The sequence below is a fragment of the Corvus brachyrhynchos genome, unplaced genomic scaffold, assembly GCF_000691975.1.
Source record: "Corvus brachyrhynchos isolate BGI_N302 unplaced genomic scaffold, ASM69197v1 scaffold9, whole genome shotgun sequence".
NCBI classification, from domain to species: domain Eukaryota; kingdom Metazoa; phylum Chordata; class Aves; order Passeriformes; family Corvidae; genus Corvus; species Corvus brachyrhynchos.
Genome location: NW_008240037.1, coordinates 541,903 through 547,726, shown reverse-complemented (window position 1 = coordinate 547,726; position 5,824 = coordinate 541,903).

Sequence of the window (5,824 nt, the reverse complement as noted above, 5' to 3'; positions counted from 1 at the left end):
AGAGTTTCTTGTGACACCTGCTTTTAATCATACTTATAGGGCATGACTGAGCAAGTTATGATGAGCAGGCTCTCTCCTGGACAGTACTCCTCCAGGAAGTAATTGAAAGTTAAATTGCAAATATAACTTGTGTTACTATTGAATTATAAATGTATGCAAAGAATCATTCCTTCTTCAATGCTTTAGTAGCTGACAAATTTCTTTTATGAGCAAGCACTGGCAAGAAGTATTGAGCAGGGAACCTGACAGAAGACAGGTGCTTAATCTGCCAGAAAAAATGGATCTAGTTTAATCCTTGTTATTTGTTTTACAAGCAGCAAACTGTTACACTGCAAAAGCCCAAGAGGGTAAACTCATCTCTTAGCAGTTGCCTGCTAAAGGTAGAAAATCTTCATCCATGAAATCTAGATAATTTATCCATTTAAATATCTTTCCTTGCTGACTGTTCTAATATTAAAGTTTCTCTTCCTTTTGGTGGAAAACAAAAATTTAAAAATCTCCATGCTACCATATATTTTGCATTTTTTTTCCCTGTGTGTTATTTGCCCTTTGTGTTGGCCTGCACCTGACAGGCTGTGCTGGTTGTTTGGTGTGCTCAACTCACAGGATATTTTGCAGACAGGAAAGCCAATTAAAAGCTCATGTTAAAGAATAACAAGATCCCAAAACACTGAGCATTTTGACAATAGCTGTGAGGCTAGATTCTCAGGAAGCCTTCAGTTCCCTTAAAAATAGACTATTTAGACAATTTTATTGGACTGAGATTAGCAACTTAAATTAAGGCAGTTATCTTACCAGTTCTCACCCTAAATCAGAGTGCTGACCTATTCAGAGTACAGCTATTTATCTGATGATTTTTCGGGTAATCTATGAAAAAAGTTCTTCATACATCATACAGTCTGCAGTAAAACCTAGGCATCTGAGGCACAATTCTTTGAGAGAACTAAGGACGTGTAACCTTCCCCTTAGTATTTTCTCCTCTGATAACCTGCAGCTGAAGTGAGTAATTGTGAGAGCAAGAAGGGGGTCACGCCGATGGTAAAGAGGACAGGTCTCTGTGGGGAAGACATTCTCTCCACGCCTGTGCTGGACAGCAGCTGGAGCAGTGTGCTTGCAGAGTCCCAGACCAAATTTCAAACTGTGCTCCTTGGGGGGAAGCCTGATTGCAATACAACTGCCTGCCTGCCTTGCAGGGCTCAGAAAGAAAAGCTAATGATAGACATTGGGAAGAATAATCTGACCTACTAATGCACCTTAGAGGACTCTAAATTATCTGCAATTACAGAGGGGAAAAAAGGACTTGGATACTTCTGTGAACAAGTCAATAACAGTCTCTGCTCAATACATGGCATTGATCAAAAGAACAAATGTTAGGATGCAAATAGAGTGATGTTAAAAACAGTATTGAAAGTGAACACCATCATATAAATCAATGAGAGAGCTTCCTCTGAATCACTGTTCTGTGCTCACCGCTTCATCAAAAAGGGATGGTGCAAACAGTTTACAAACAGACAACAAAGACGAAGAGATGCTTGGGTAAACATTGATTATGTGGAGAATTAAATGACTTACAGTTCAGCTTTGAGAGGTACTATTTCAGGTGCCATGAATAATACATTCACTAAATTGAACTTAGGGAGAGCTGGGAATTTTCTAACAGCCCAGTTCCAGTAGAAAATATGAATTTGTCAAAACAGAAGTATTCTGTCAGAATGTACCATTTCAAAAAATATTTCAAAGGAACAACAACCAAGGTTACTCCATGGACTTTTCTCCCTTTAGAAAACTGATTTGTTTCCTCCAAGTTGTCTCTGGGATCCCAACTTTCTGTGGCAGATGTGCATCACAGACCTCCTCAGACACAAAGCAAGTGATAATTTATCTTCAAAAGTCCAGGGCAAAGCCACTGCAGGAACAACCAAGAATGTCAAACTCAACATTTCCTGTGATCTGGGAGCTCTAGATCCAATAACACTGGGCTTGTAGAAAGGCAGAAAATCCTAAATCTCCTCAAGTTGAATTGTTCAGGATTTCACTAGTATGAGTTGATCACACAATAGCCTTCATTTTTAATTTAGCATGATCCTCTTCATAAAGGAAATGAGACACAGAGGCCTTAGACCATAATCCAAGGGGAACCAAAGTGTGCAAGCACTGGGCCACCATTCTGAACAGTTACTCCTGAAAAGCATCTCGGTTGAACAATGACAAAGTCATGGGGCTAGTTTTAGGCAGACTCCCACAGTGACATCTGTATTATTTGTTTGTCCCTTGATCCTTACCCAGTCTCTTAATTGTGCCACTGCCAACTGTGAGCTCCATAGATTCTATCCCTTCTATTACATACAAGGCCACCCCACACCTCTTCTGCCCTGCCTATCCCTCCTGAAGAGCCTTTAACCATCCAACAGGGCGCTTCAGTCACAGGACTTATCCCACCAGGTTTCAATTATGCCAATGATATCAAATCTCTGGGACTGGGCCAAAGCTTTGAGCTCATCCTGGTTTTTTTCTTCATGCCACCTGCATTATTGTATAAACATATCAGGTGTGCTACATTGTAGCCAACACCTCCTGAAGCAGATTGAGGTATCCCACTACAAGATGTTTCCTCAAGTTCTGACACACCATCTCATTGCTCATACCTGGAAAGAATGGCTTTCTCTTTCTCCCTTCCAAGATAGTTTAAATCTATCTCTATCAACAAATTTCAGTGGCTCCTGCATACACTTTAAAAAAATACATGCATACATATATATATATATATATACACACACCAAGGAAGCAATATTTTCAGGATATTAGCTCTTTGCTACCACCTGCCGGAAGTTTATATAGGAAAGAGAGGGTTTTGTCAAGACCAGTTCTGTTGAGAGACACATCTCAAATTCTTCAGAGAAGAATGATATCATCTGGTAAGCAAAAACCTATTTCCACTATGTAATCTAATAAAAGTGGTTGATAGTCTATTAAAATAAATCTTAGGTACTGCTATTCCTTGGCTTTTAAATAGAGATAGTATGTACCATCCTAGGGACTTTAAAATAATGGCTTTAAAACAGCTTTTTCCAGCAAACCAAATGTTGGATCACTCATGATAGAATAAGGGAGGAGAGTCTGCTGTGAAGCCCAGAGGTGTGTCACTTTAAAATAGTGCAGTGCACTCTAGGGCAAATAAAACAATAGTAAATCAAAAGAGTTCATCTATTGTGGCTATTTATTCTACAGCAACTTCAGTTCAAGCCATGCTGGTAGTTTTTCTAGTGCCTTAAATCAAACAGCAGGTATCTGTGGCCTGAAGTTAAGAAATGCTAAACATCTGCCAGGTTCCAGACTTGAAACATATTTTACTGTTAGTGTACCAGGAACCTCAGTGCCACTGTCGTGTGGCATTTTCACGATGAAATATATCATTGTCATTTCACAAAATGTTAAACAATTCCCTCTCCCAAGGATCCAGTTTTAAGTAATTTACAAAATGTTTTGAGTATAATATTTTTCAATTCCTTATATTGCACACAAAAATACAGCTCCACACAATTCAGTTTTATTTTTTAACAGACCCAAGACTTCTCTTGACAGCTGGCAGTATCAGAGTGCAGTTCAGCAGTCCATTCATCCAAACTGTACTGGCACTATTCTTGCTGACATGTGTTTTGGCCTATGAGAAAGACCTACAAATGTAAACATAATGGAATAAAAATAATAATCCCTCAAAACAAGTATTTAGTTTCTGAATGTTAATGGTCTGGTACTTATGAGCACAAACTATTTAAGACTTCCCTCTTCCTTCATCATCAGGTGCTCCCAATGCCAAACAGAACAAAGGTTTTGATTGGCACCGGACAGCTGAAAGAGCTGGTGCAAACAATGCTTTATGTAACTTTCAACTGATTGTTGCATTTCCATAATTTATTTTTCCTCCTACAATTCTCTACTATATTTGTCCAGTTTGCAAATTTTGCTTCCAAAGTTAGTCTTGAAGCATTTCACATCCTCATCCATCTCCAAGAGCAATATCAATTTGGCAGGCTGCAACGCATATTGCAGTGAAAAGCTTGGAAGCCACTCTGTTGTGATCAATCAAAATACACTTGAATTTAAGAATATCAGTAATTGTGTGGAAGTCATAAGGATTACTGTGGGTCATGTTAGGTAATGTTGTGCTTGGTGCAGAGTGAGGCACTATAATCTTCAAAAGCTGCCCTGAAGATCATCCTGGGGCGCAGAATGAGTTGTGAAGAAGTAAGAAGCACATTCTATCCTTAGATCAGAAATTCATTAATAAAACTTGGACTCAATGATCTTGGTGGTCTTTTACAACCTTCATGATTCTACTATCATGGATGAACAGCAACAACAAGGATACCAATCTTTGAAGACATTGCTTTTACCCAAGGCAAGAAAAATGTGCCAGAAAACCCCCAAATGTGTCTTTTTGTGTATGTTCTTAAACCAACTAAGGAGTCTTGGATGTTCACCTTACCTTCTCAGATGGCCCTGTCAATTTAATATTTAGTCTTACCAATAGCCTTTTCCTTAGGAAAAAAAAAAAGAAAGAGGGAGCAGGATTTTAAGCATAGTAGTTCTACTCTCAGGTACATTACATACCACAATAGCATGTTTCTATCATTATTTCCACCTGTAAAAAACCCCAGAATATTAAAAGCAAAGACATTTAAAAATATCTAAAATGTTTCTGGACTGGAAAGATTAAAGGAGACTCTCAGTCTGGGAACATCTCTTTTCAAAGACTTCTCAGTTCCCCTGATAAGAAGTTGTGGTGAGAAGTGTCCAGAACAGGAGATAATAGAAAATGCCTTCTGGAAAGCGTGTAGAATGAGAGAGAAGTAGGGTTATATCACCACACTGTTTTATGAGAAAAAAAATTGCTATTTAGAAATTTTGAGTATAGGTCATTGTACTTCTCCCCCGAGCTGGCCATAACAAGACTCTTGTGGCCTTTCGCCTGAACGCAAAGCCTTTGCGGAACACCGTGGAGAAGCTCTCGCTCCGGCGAGCGGGAATGAAGCGCGCGCGAGGGAAGGGTCCTGCTGGGCGTTGTTCAAACCCATTCCTGGGACTGCACCGCCCCCTGGTGGCAACAGGCAGTTAAATAATTGACAGACTCGGTTTCGGGGTTTTAAATAAATTTATATATTTACAAAATGTATTGCTGTACAAGGAAGCTTTTATCAGAAAAAATATCTTTATTAGGGGAAAATTGTCAAAATCTTTCTTTTTTTAAACAATGTCTACAATTCCCAGGGACATTCTGCTGCATTTTTATTTTACAACAACCAATGTTTTTCTTGTTCAGATGCTAACTTGAGATGGAATTTCCTACCTTAATTAATAAACAGCTTATTTAAAATATCAGTTCTGCTGAGATGCTGGGAGTTAATGGTTTTAATTTAGCCATATAGGTTTGTTAAAGAATGCAGGATCTCAGACTGGAAGCTTTGCAAACTTTTGTCAAAATACAGGTGGTAGCACTGTTATTGTTTACTAAGGAATATGATTCACCTAGATGAGATGTCTGATGTGCTTTTAGAAGTACCATCTGGAAAAACATTAGCATATTTTAACATGTATAGGGTGAAAGCAACATATCACTTATTTCCCCTGGGCCTTCCAAATCAGCAGCAGATTATGGCCATGCATACTTAATTCCAGGGCAAGTTCAACTCTGCTTCAGTGGCCTTCTGCCTCTTATCTTTAGCTCATTATCTCAGGGCTTATTTTCAACTACTGTAAGTGTAAATCAGTGGGGGGGTCTGTCATGCAGTGGTTATGTGAAAGTACAGAAATGCAATCAATCTTT